The sequence below is a fragment of the Myotis yumanensis genome, unplaced genomic scaffold (genome assembly GCF_028538775.1).
Source record: "Myotis yumanensis isolate MYYU_CA2020_CCGP unplaced genomic scaffold, mMyoYum1.0.hap1 SCAF_3, whole genome shotgun sequence".
NCBI classification, from domain to species: Eukaryota; Metazoa; Chordata; class Mammalia; order Chiroptera; family Vespertilionidae; genus Myotis; species Myotis yumanensis.
The window spans coordinates 24,891,703-24,905,264 of NW_027223754.1; positions in this window are offsets into that span (position 1 = coordinate 24,891,703).

Consider the following 13,562-nt stretch of genomic DNA (forward strand, 5'->3'; position numbering starts at 1 on the left):
ACTCATTTTAAGGAGTGGAGTTATACGAACTTGCTGTGTCAGCTCCAGGCTGTGACTTGGTGCTAGATAAGCATTTTATGTTTATCATCCAAAGGCTAAAGTTTCCTAAATTAGTTATAATAAGTAAGAAATAGAGTATGGATAACTATTTGTTCATTTTTAATCATCTATATGGTCATATATCCTGCCACAAATGTGGGCTTTTTATTCTTAGAGATTGAGCCCCTTTAAAGTGCCAAACATTGTGCTGGGGGATATATCTATATTCATTCATTTAATCTTTATAAGAAAATTTATGAGAAATGGGGACCATTTTCAACAGAGTATCATTAAGGAATTCCATCAAAGTCATAGAGCTAGCATGTGCTGGAGTTAGGACTTAGGCAAAGGTCATACTGGTTCCCAAACCTGCTTTTTCCCACTAGCTTAGGCTCCAACCCCTAGAATGTATGAGAGGGGACTTGGCTATTTGAGTCCCACCTTGTTTTTAATCTAATGAATCAACCAGGTCTGGTCACTTTCTGTTGGAGTCCAATTTCTTTCTGTGGAAAATGCCTGCCTCACTGGACTGTGGTGAGGAATAAAAGAGGCTATTTAGGTGAAAGTGTGATCGAAACTGTAAAGAAGCCAAGGAATAGAAGAGATTCTAGTAATTTTCTTTACTTCTTGATCCACGCCTTAGGGGATTTGGTCTGGATGGAAAAGTCACCAGGACCTGACCTTAGTTCTCTATTGGACCTTATCACCTCACCCCTCTTTGCTCTTTACTTCTAGCTCTGCGTGCCCTGCCCTTCTCATTTTCTCTATTCCTTCTCTTGGTGTTGGCAAAGGAGGTGGGGATAGACTTGGCAATTGACCAATGTTTGACATATGGAGATAGTGAGTGAAGGCAAAGATTCGGTATAAACAAATTACTTGAACTTTTCTGTGGCAAGCAGGTGATGTGGGCAGTGGGAGATCAGATTGGGAAATAACTCAGAGAGATATGACACCCAGGATAATGAATCCATTGTCCTTATATGGATAAATCAAATGTAAAATTGCTCTTGCCTTGGGTGTTGGTCAAGTTACTCCTACACTTGCCTTTCTCTTGGCTTGTGGATGCATTTCCTTAGATTAATTTCTTTTCCAGTTGAGGTCTTAAATAACATGTTTCTGATCCTAAAAGCCCGGGAGAGAAAGAATTCATTTTGAAAGGAAAAAGAACCCATGCAATAATAAATACAAAATGCCAGGATTTCAACAACAAAATGCCTACTGAATAGCACTAGGGAAGCAATGTCATCTAGGGAAACTGGAAATTCCCTCTGAGAGGCCAAGGACCTGAATGTGAAGCAAGAGGGACCATGCGGCAGGTGGCATGGGGCTTCCCAGCAGGACAGGCTCAACTGCAAAGAAAAGGCTACGGGTTGAAAACCATAAAATCAGAGAGCCCCTAAATAGCTGAGCTTGAGCTTCCTGCCTGCTTGGTGGCATGAAAATTGTGAGCCTACATTAAATTGATTTTTTAATTTAAAAAAATACAATATTCTTTGCACACCTGAGTTTGAGGACTGAGATTCCTACCCACTACACGATCAAAAAGGAAAATCGAAAGAGTCTTGCAATGATTTTAAAATGGAAATGAACTTATATGAATATAGTTGTATTTCCCAATATGAAAAGAAAATCTATTTTTATGTAAATGAAGGCAGGGATAAAAAAAAATTGCTTTAAGACTGAAAACTCCCAAATATGGCTGTAAACAAGGCAGATGTTGAAGGTGGCAGCTGGGCTTTTTTCCAGGAGGTTTAGCTTGATCCAATTTTTGCCCAGTTACTGTTTTCTCACCCTGGGGTCAGGCTGCACAATGGAGAGAAAAAGCCTCTGGGGGGCAGCAAAGAGAGCGTGGGTCTATGAGTGGCTCTAGCCCAAGACCTTAGCAAGACATGGGTTAGGTTAATTCTCTCTCCAGCAACTGCACCTCAAGGGGACTGCAGGAGCAGGCCACCCCAGTGGGAGGAATATTTCCTCACTGGTGTTGTTTAGAATTACTGGTGCATGGATAATAATGAGCTGACTGGCTGTTATTCCACTTTTATTGTTTGCAAGTTATTTCCAGATATCGTACTTCGTTACTGCCCACCCCTGGAGAGGGAGGATCAGAGCATTCCCTATGTCGCCTCTCCATCCAGCACCTGCTGGGAAGTGTTTTTCAGTTCCTCAAATATGCAATTTTTCTTTTTCTCATCAACATTTAAAGGTTTGTCTGTTTCTCCCCCATTTTCCTGCTGCACTGGGAATGATAACAAACCAGGACTGTGTTGGGTTACCAGCAAAGACATGATCTTGCAAATTGGCAGGAAAGGGGCATGCTTTAGCCTGCCAAATGGTGAGTGTTATTGAAAGATGTAAAATACTCCATGACTTTGATAATGTGGAGAAATGGCTTGACAGGAGCTCTAACTGCCAGCCAAACAGAGGAAGTGACAGCTGATCCATTAGCTTCCTTAGTTTCCAGGCATGAAGGCTCTTGTTGGTCCCCTGTGGCTTATTCAGAATCTGGCCTGAAGTATTAATTTGCAACCTGCTAAGAGCACTGTGAACTTGGATAAATATCAATAAATACAAGTCAACTTGTTTTGAAAATGCTCTTTTCCTTATTTTGTTGATTTCCCTCTGATGGGTGTAGTATTTCCTAAGAGCTCTGATGGCTGTATCTTTCATTCCTCATGCATGAAATTTCCTAGTCCTGTGGCCATGACAACCCTGAATGCTTAGGGGCAGCACACTTAAGCCTGCGCTGTCGAGGCTACAGAGAATAGGACTGAAGGAGTCCAAGGACAGAAAACCTCAGAAGTGAGCAATCTCATGTCAGCTACAACCACCAGTCACCTTTCCTCTGGCCTACCCCTGACCTTGGAAATGATTCCCTCAGGGCTTATTGTTTAGAGAGGGAAAAGAAAGAAAGAAGAAAGGGACACTTGACTTTGAGGTGGTAAACACACAATACAATATACAGATGATGTATTGTAGAAGTGTGTACCTGAAACCTACATAATTTTATTAACCAATGTCACCCCCAATAAACTCAATAAAAAATAAAGTAAAAACAAAAGAATGAGTAGGAAAAAATCAAAACCCAAACTCAATTCTCTAACCTCCAATCTAGCTATTCTTTTCTTTATCTCTTTTCATCTCTTGGGTATGTCAACATTTTTGGTTTGGGAGAGGGGATTCAGACACACTCTGGGTAAGACTCAATTCATCCATGTTTTGCCTATTTCAAAGTCATTCCATTTTTGCTCAGCCTTGAAGGCACCTTCCCTTCAGTCACTCACTGTCTTAGAATCATATCAGGTTTTCAAACACCTATGGGCCCTGACCTCAGTGCCCATGACAAATAGTTACACGTTTGGAGAAGTTGTACATCATTGCTGAGCCTGTGATGCTGGGAGTCACAATGGACCTGGAAAATGGAGAATTAGGGGAGAATGAAAGATAAAGGAGAAGAGAAGATGAAGGGAACCACTCAGAGGGAAATACTCCCTCTCATCTTAGGAAATAAGCCTGAGCTACCATGGGGGCTTGGAATACCAGGAATGTCTGTGGATTTTGGCTGATGAAGAAATTATTGAGCAAGGGAATTATTAAGACCTCCAGGCTTCTCGCCTTTAGAGAACAGTTGTTTGGGGCAAGTCTTCACATGCAAAGAATCTTTAAACAAGATAGCATCTATATTCAGCAAGTTTTTATTGACCTGCCATGAGGTGCCAGGCACCATGCTGGGAAGAGTGTTGAACATGATGGACAAGGTCCCTGATCACATGGAGCTTACGCTCTAGTGCAGAAAACAGTTCTACGGGCCATTAACTACAAGTGTGACGCACAGTACAAAACAGAAGCTACAACAGTCTTTGGGAGCATATATGGTTGAAGAGCATCCTGACCTTTTTAGAAAAATCAAGAAAAAGAATGTCTCTCAAGTGAAAGCATGAGGTAGAGGAGCAAAAGGATCTAAACACCAGCAAAGCAGACACCCTGCTTCTGCCAGAGGCCAGGCTTGCCTGGGCCAACAGCTGGCCTGTCCAGATTAGGGTGCTACTTTCATTGTGTGTAACTTCAACCTGAGATGCTTCTGTTGATACCCACACATTCCCATTTACAAGAGGCACCTGCATCTAATTCAACCCAGAGCAGTGCCAACTCTCACAAGATCATCTCAAGGGTAGAGGCTGCAGGAAACCAACTGCCTACAAACTAATTTATAAAAAAAAATCAATGTAAGCCAAGTTTGCAGTATTGCATTGTTTCAAACGAAGTGCTCCATATATCCATGGCAGATGATTAAGGAAACACAGAATCATAGAATGTCAGAGTCCAAGGGGTCTTTAGGGAGAATTTAGCCCAGCAGTTCTCCCCTGGTTCAGAATGCCAGGCAAAGATATTTCCCAAGTGAAGAGGAAGTCTTAAATCTGTCAGTGTGAATTATTCAAAATGGTTGGATTTTTTGCTAATTCTTAGTTACCACCACCACATCCACCCACCCTCTGCCCCACCCCAATTCTGATACATTTGGGTTGGTGTGGGGAAGGAGGACGGCATTTTACGTAGAACATGATCCTCAGTGGATTCCACATTTCCGGTAGTTCCCTCCACCCCTGCTCCCCTGCAGTACATAGGGGAGCTGATCTATGCTGGTTCCTCATTTTATAGACTGTCCAGGAGGAGAGAGGTTAAATAACGGCTGCACTTGCTTTAGTAGTAAAGCTGGAACTGGAGCACAAGCTCATAATATTTTATTGTTTTCCATTCTTTGGGGTCTTAAAGCAGGATTAGCTTTGAGGGCTGCCACTTCCTGCCCCTGCCAGGCTTAATTGCCAGTTGATGTTTCTAGTCACAGCAGCCAACAAAAGGTATATGTATCCCTGTCCTCTTGAGTGGCCTGGACCCAAGTACAGGAAGGAAATGTCCCTCAAATCCTGGCTTGCTTTAATGATGCCAAAGCCATGGGTCTTTACAGCTGGGATGGTGGAGGGGTTCTGCCTCTGTCTCAGGAGCCCCTCAGAAAGTGCAGAAACACACACAGGACAAGCCCTGCCAGGCTGGCTGTGCAAACAGGGAAGAGAGGCAACCTCTGGGCCTTTCAGAAAGAACATTGGAGCAGGAACTGAAGACGCCAGCGACAGGGTTGGTCACTTTTCTGAAACAGGATGTCAGTGAAGGACCCTTTTGTTTTAACCTGCTTTATGAGGAAAACTCAGAGACTGCAGAAGGGCCAAGAGTAGGCAAGGGGAACGTGACATCACCCTTCATACTTTCAACTCAGTATACGAATTCAAAAACAATTTGCCTTTTAAAGGAGAAGATATTTCCCAGGTGAAGAGGAAGTCTTGAATCTGTCAGTGTGAGTTATTCAAAATGGATGGATTTCCTACTAATTCTTAGTTACTACCACCCCATCCTCTACCCCTTGCACTGGGGAAATCAGGATACACTGGGGGCAGGAAAGGCAGATTTGTGGGTGCATCACTATGAAGGATCCCAGTAGCCTAAGAGCCTGTGTGAATCCTCCTAAAACCCGGAATAAAGGAGGAAAGCCTGAGAAGAGAGGAGGATGGAAAAGAAACACAGGGCAGAAGGCAGCAGGGCTGTAAACAAATATTGGTTCCAGGACCCCCATGACTACCAAAATCCACAAATTCTCAAGTCTCATATATAAAATGGCATAGGTTTTGCATATAACCTATGCAAATGCTTCTATGTACTTTAAAATCATCTCTTGTTTACTCATAATACCAAAAAAAGATGTGTACTATGTAAATAATTGTTATACTATATTGCTTAGGGAATAATTACCAGTAAAAAATTTGTACATGTTCAGCAAAGACACAAACAACCATCATAGACCCATTCACATACTAAACGTCAGCAACAACACAGCATTGTTTTCTAATATTTTTGATTCATGGTTCATTAAACTCATGGATATGGAACCTTTGCATAGTTTGCCTGAGGCTCCTAAAGTGTCTGAATTATCTCAAAAGTCCTACTCTGGTCAATGACTTAAGGGAGAAGGCCAGGAAATTATGGCCCAAAGCCCAAACCTGGCTCACCAACGTTTTTGTACAACCTACAAGGTTTTTACATTTTTAAAGGTTGAAAAATATAATGTATCATGATATGTGAAAATGATACGAAATTCACATTTCATTCTTCATAAGTAAAGTTTTGTTGAGCACAGCCACACTCACTTATGTATTGAATGTGGCTGTTTTTGTGCTGTAACAGCAGAACTAAGGAGTTGCCAAGAGACTGAATGAGCCTTGCACTATATTTACTATCTGGCCCTTTATAGAAAAAGAACTTTCCTGGCCTCTGATATAGGGATTGAAATTAAGAGAAAGCTATAATGGGAGGATTTGTCTCCACCTCTCTGAGTCTGGGGTCTCCCTAGCAGATCCTTCATGTCCAAGTCTGTGTGTCTTCTTTCATGTCACCAATATCAACCTCGGTTCTACATGCTCCTTCCAACTGACAAGAGGTGGTGACATCAGTTTTTACTACTGAAACAAAACAGAAAGGAAGACTGCCCTAACGCTTATAGAAAGATTAGGCCCTCCATCTCAGAATCAGGAAACAGCCCAACCTTCGCAGGAGAAAGTCTTAGCAGGCCAATGAATTTGGGTAGACCAATTGACTAATTAACTCCACTTCATCTCCATTTCTGACCTTCTCACCCATCCTCAAATCATCCACAAACTTCTAGATTAGGATTCCCATAACACATGGTTTAGATGACATCAAGTAGAATTGAATGAGCATGGGACTGGGAAAAAGAAGATCCACATTGATAATAACTCTCTCTGTGTCCTTGAAATATAAAACCTGCAATTATAATTGTTATTCTTTGTTGAATGACGACTAGGTCATTCATTATCCCATAAGATCCCTGTAAAAAAAAAAAGTATCATGAATCTCCTTTTAAAGATAAGAAAATTGAGACTGAATCATTGACTCCACTGCCCAAGGTCACGTCCCTAATAAGTGATGGAATCCAGGTTAATTCAATTCTGAGGATGGCACTCTTATTATGATAAAAAAAACTTGCTTCCTCTCTGCTTCTCAGTATCTTTATCTACAAAATGAGAAGGTTGTATTAAATTTATTTCAAGACTCTGTCAGCAAAATAAATTCTGTTGATCCTGAAATCCTTACATTTGATTTGGTCACTTAGGTAGAAAAGCATCAAGATATGTATTTTTAGTAGGCTGAAAAAGTCTACATAGGTCCTAGGCAAAGAGCAATGACTTTGTCACTGTTGCTGCCTTTATGGAAATTTTAGTTTATTCTAAACTGGGTTTCTCCCTATCTGTTGGATTAAGATTTCAGAGAATTCTCTGGAATAAATGCAGTAGAAAGAAGATGTTTATTTGAAAGCAATTGAAAACATTCATGAAAGAAGAGATGATTCTAAAATTCTACTTCTCCTCACTCAAAGAGTATGGTCAGTGATGTGTATTTTCTGAGCTTTCAATTGGGTATCATGCCAGATAGAACTGGATCTTGTTGGGAACACAGAGAACTGGAAACAAAGAAGGGAGGGGCCAAGTAGTAAATGACAAGAAAAGCAAAGGCACTAGGGCCCAGGCAGGGAGCTGGCCTTGGAGAACCAAGCCTAATTGGACACAGATGAAGACAATCTCTTGTTTTTTTTTTTTTTTTTAAAAAAAGTAATATTCATGTATATATCCATTCAACAAGCAATTAGGCATCTACTTGGTGTCAGATACATGCCTAGGAACTGGCTAGGCTGTTTTATAAAGCATGCTTCAGGCATTGTTATATTTTACTGGTGGTGGGGAGAGAGAGGTTTGTATATTTATTTCAACTTTCAACACATTATTTGTTGAATGGTTGCTATGTCTAATAAACTATAAATGCCAAATGCAGAGAGGCAATTTCTTGATTCCAACACTTGTTTTACCCTTCCCTTCCTTTCTACTGAAACAATCTTTAAAAAGTCCATTTACAGTCTCTCTGGAGATAGTAAAATTGGTGAATGCTCTTATATTGAGCAAAATAGAGAAGAGGCTTTAAGGTACAGTCACTTGGCCATGTAGACTCATTACCGTTAATGTGTGTCTCTTCCTAAGAGACAGGGAGCCTTGGCAACCAGGAGGGCAAAGGCCACCCCTGTATGTGAAGCTCCTGTTCCTGTGGAGTCCTGAGCCTTTTCACTCTTCATCTTCCCTAGCCTTACCCGCGTTCCTCAACTCGTCTCTCTTCCTGGGAATTAGTCCCTGTTTCTGAGCACATCCTTCCCAGAAATCAAATTCCTAGTAATGGCCAAGATGGAAAATAAATAAATGAGAATTCCTTGCACCTTGAAGCACTAAGAATGTACTAAAAATTGGTGGAGATAAGAAGGACAATGGAAGAGATACACCTTTGAAACTATAGTTTTTCATTTCTGTATCTTGCAAAAAATTATAGAATGTTTTAATTTTACAGAAATAAATGTAACTTTCCATGGGCAGATAACTGTAGAGTATACACATATGAATTTCACTATAAACAACACTGTCAAACAGAACTTTCTGCAATGATGAAAATATGTTATGTCTGTAGTGGCTATTAAACATTTGAAATGTAGCTAGTCCAAATAAGGAATACATTTTTAAGTTTATTCAATTTTATTTAATCTATAGCTGCATGGGGCTATTGGTCATTGTATTGAACAGTGCATATTCAGAGGGTACACATTAGACAAACACATGTCAGACACCAAAATTTTGGCTAAGGCTTCTAAACTTCAATATATCCTTCTGCTTGAGATATAACATGCAAATTCAAGTAGGTAAAAGCAAGGGAGGTAAGAAATTTTATTCTTTTTGAGGGCAAACAATAATCCCTAATAGTTCTTTCTCCATTTAAGGATGAGTAGCAATAAAAAGAAAAAAAAACAACACCATTGCACCCAAGAACATATCTTGAGACATAAAAGGATGAACACATATTTTTCATCATCTAGTGCAGGAAACAAAAATATATTTTGAAATCTGTTGCTTCTTGTTGCTTAGATTCTTAATAATACGCAAGAGTAGAAACAATCTATAAAGGGAAGTTGAAAGATTAGTTGTTGAGACAACAAATTGAGATGGAAAAATAGGTAGTTGGAAACCAGGAAGAGATTTTAAAAAGTTATTGGAGAAAATAAGAAAAAAATATAGACCATTGAAATGCAATCATAGAACTGCAATCTGCATCAGAAGTCCCAGAAGACAGAATCAATATTGGGGGAAAAAAATCAAAGGAACAATCTGGAGGATGAGTCTTCAAAGCTCCACTCAACTGCAAATAAAATGTAAAAAATGCAGAGATGCAAACAACTAAACTTAAGATTAATCAATGGAACAAAAACAATAATCAGGTACATCATCAGAGAAAAACAATCATGACTATGATGACGAACCCAAGACACAGAATAACAGAGGTCATTGAAAGCCAGTAAAAGAGTGAAAAGAAACCAAGGGCCAGATTGTTATATCCTAATAAAAAGCTTGCACTTTAAGTGTTGTTCAATACCTCCAAGAGTTTTCAGATGAACCTATCTCTCTTCCCTCAAACCCAAAGAAAAGTGGATGGCCTATGAAGGAATACGAAGGTTAATATTTCTGTAAAGTACCTTCATATCACACTTGATAGTTAACTGTGTTCATGCATATTCCAGCCACAGAGCTTTCGCTCATCTCCAGTCTTTTACTGGGTATATGGAACAGAATTATTCTCAAAATAGTAAGTGTTTTAAAATTAAATTTACTAAGGTAATTAAAATAGTAATATGTTTTAAAAGGTACCAATGTTTTTTCTCATTACTGAGTGTTTGATCAATAATATCAGTTTTTCCCATGTTCAAATATAAATGATATTGCCTCGCCAGCATTTTTTCACAGATTATTCAAGGTAATTACATTTTGAACCCTTCATAAAACTACATTTTTAACATTATTCAGAAATTGGTTTAAAATAGGCTATAATTTTTTCATAGTTATATCTTTTGCGACTATTAAACTTTTATGTCTCATGATAAAACTAGATAGAAGACTCTAAGAGTCTAACCCTTTGTTTTAATCTCACTTAGAGTCCACAGTATGCTTTGCACTTAGCAGGAGCTTAATAATAATATTAATATGCCTTGATAACCTGCATTTTCAAAGTAAGATGCAATGTAAGACATAGAATTTTGTTTATATTTAATTTTTCCCCAGGGAAATTCTGAATTTGTTAGTTCTGCTACTGCAACTCCTTGACATTAGTGACAATCCCTAAGCACTGTTTTACACTGTCTCCATGATATGCACAGATCCCGCCTCCTGAACCTCAGACCACAGGAGCCAGTATAGCCAGGCCTGGCCAGTCCCCCCCTGAACAGTTTATAAAAATATAAAGTGTGTGTGTGTGTGTGTGTGTGTGTGTGTGGAGGGGGCGGGGAGACATCTGTAATACTTTCAACAATAAAGATAAATTTTATACCGGTATATGGAGAAGCTCTGCTGGGGCTGTCAACAGCCGGCTTGCCTTCCTGCCTTGCTATCCCCATGAAGACGCCCTGTCTGCAGTGTGCAGCAAACATAGAGGGATACTGATGAAGAAAGCTGGGGAGGCCTTGAATGCCACCCCTCTGAGCCCAGACCTGGCTTCTACCTTGGAATTTCTTCTTTCTCAATCCTGATGCTCAAGATTCTCTTTTTGATTATGTTTATTTGAATTACTAGAGGCCTGATGCACAAAATTCGTGGAAGAGTAGGTCTTCCTTCCCCCGGCTGCTGGCACAGGCTTCCCTCTGGCACCTGGGACCCGGGCTTCTTTCGCAGCCCCGGCTTTGTCCGGAAGTTTGCCTGGAAGGACGTCCAATCTAATTAACATATTACACTTTAATTATTATAGATATTTCTGCCACTGAAAGAGTCCTGACTAGAAATTCCATAAATAAGTGAAATTGAAAAAGAGTATACATAAATTTAGATTTTTAATTTTTTTGTTAGTTGGTTAGAAAGAGGTGCCTATTGTTGTTTTTGAATTTACTATTTATTCTACTAGGTACCTAGCACTGCATTTTCATGTTATTTTATAATTGTCTGTATATATAGACATCTCTCTTGATAACCTGTTTCTGTGAAGCAAATTATTCCAATGATATGTGGCTTAAAATGATCATTTTGTTTTATCTCACAATATATAATGGGTCAGAAATTCAGACAGGGCTTGCTGAGCAAATCCTTTGTTCTGTGTGGTATCCATGGAGGCACTTGGTAGTATTCCACTGGAAGCTGGGCTGGGCTGGCAAGTCCAGACAGTTTCACTCCCATGTCTGAACTTCAGGGGGATGATGGGAAGGTTGGACTCTTCTGGGCATCTTTGTATCCCTATGTTTTGTTTTGTGTGTTTTTTTATCAGAAAATTGCATGGATTGTCCTTTTCCTTTGCCAGTGGGAGTGGGGTTTTTGGGGTACTATTGGAACAAGAATTTTCAGTGACCCCCACAGGAGGATTAGATGTGGTAGAAAGCTTTATTTGTGTGGAATTATATCCCTCAGTTCGCTAAGTCCAGAATGCTCACGTTTGCAGAGTCCTTCCCAGAAGAGCAGTCCGACTCTCACGGGTGGCCCAGGGCTCTGTGAGAGAAAGGAACTGGGAACTGCCAGTCTGTGAGACCTGGACCCCAAACGAGCCTTGTATTGTGACTGGCATATTCTAGCAGTCAAAGCCAGCTCAGGTTCAAGATGAGGGGCAGTGTCTAAGAACCTAGTGGCCTCATTTATCCTTTGTCCCTACTGAGCAGCTTGAGAGCCAGAAATGTGCCTTATTGATCTATACATCCCCGAATCAAAAATCAGGCTAGAAACCTAACTAGGAAAGCAAGAGAGTGGCAGTCAGAATCTGGATCTTAACATCCATGAACAGCTGTCCCAGCTTTGGACTGCCCACCTCTCAGCTTTTGTTACATAAAGAACAACAACTGTGTGTTGAAAATACTGTCAATTAAAAAAATCAGACTAACTTACCTTTCTCTACATCAGATCTCAGAATATAATTGAACAATGTTCACAGTAGGATTTTTCTTGGAGGGGGTTAAGAGGATGAAACAATTTTGTTCCAAAGCAGGCTGATTTCTAAAATTCATATGAGGGGGATTAAATACTGCTTAAATTTTTAGATCAAAAATTAAGAAAACATGGCTTTGGTTATATTCTTAGAAAAACTTAAAGGTAACCATTATAAAATTTATATTTTTTAAATTTAAAAAAAATTACATATAAGAGAATATAAAGGAAACATCTGCATTCACCTCTGTTTGGTCAGCTCAGGAGATGGAGGAGTTGATAGAGAATTCTTTATAAATGTGGGAAAGGGCTACAGAAAATATGCTCATGCAAGCCCATGGTAGCCCATTGGTTTAAAGCCACTGTGAGCTGAGTAGTTCACCTCCCACACTTTCAGGACCATCACTATATATTCAGTGTGCACAGAACTGCTGTATCCTAGGACAAGATGCCAGCTACAACGTGCACATAAGCAAGGGGGAGAAGGCTATAGCTGATGTAGGATCTGTGGAGGGTGGTTTCTCTCTCCTTTTTGTTGGAAATATACCTGGTATACTTACTGTAGGTTAAACCCTGTAATTGTTGGTTAGTGATTACAAACATTTTGGAGCCATGTGCATTCTGGGTTTCTCTTTGGGGTGCATAAAGCACTCTCAGGTCCAGACTTGGCAATATCTCCTTTCTTTGCCTCCTAGTACTCAACTGTGTAGTGGTGCATGCTAAGACCTCTGCAGCTGAATGGGAGTGTGGTTGTCACAAGGATCATGTTGTGGAGAAGGATGCTGGAGCCTGCCAAAAGCCTCCCTTTCTCTCCTTCATTTTTAAGAGACTCTGGCCAAATTCAGCGGGCATGTGTTAGCCTTGGTTTTGTTAATTACTTCTCACCATCTACCCTCTGTATTCCATGTCTGATGGCCTTCATGTTTCCAAGACGACAATCACTCCAGCAACAAATAGAGAGGGGTAACCACTTCTGTGCCTTCAGCCTCTCATAGAAATCACATTAGCTACTTTTAGAGGAGGATTAATGAGGTCTATCTAATTCCCTTTTGCCAAAGTTACTATATTTAACAGACTTTCCTCACTGAAAGAGTGCATGGATGATGGGTAGCTTTCTGCAAATGTGCAAAGAACTGATTGTTCCAGACATTCCAACAATGATTAAAGCCTTAAGATACTTAGGGTATTGCTGACTCTTATTGATGGCTTGAACTGGATGGGAATATTTCACAAAGTACCAGAGAAAACTAACATGACAAGTTATTTTTTTGCAAACAGCAGAACACATTGGTCTTCTATCAACTAGAAAGCCTTCATTTGTGTGTTTGAGAGCTTCACATTACTCTAGCACAGCTCTGTTGGCCCCTCAGCACAATAAGCAGTTACCTTTCTTTGGGTGTATACATTCAAATGCCAGTAATGTAATTAGCAAATGCATTTCTAATTAGAACTTTAATTTTGTTACAGTCAAACACA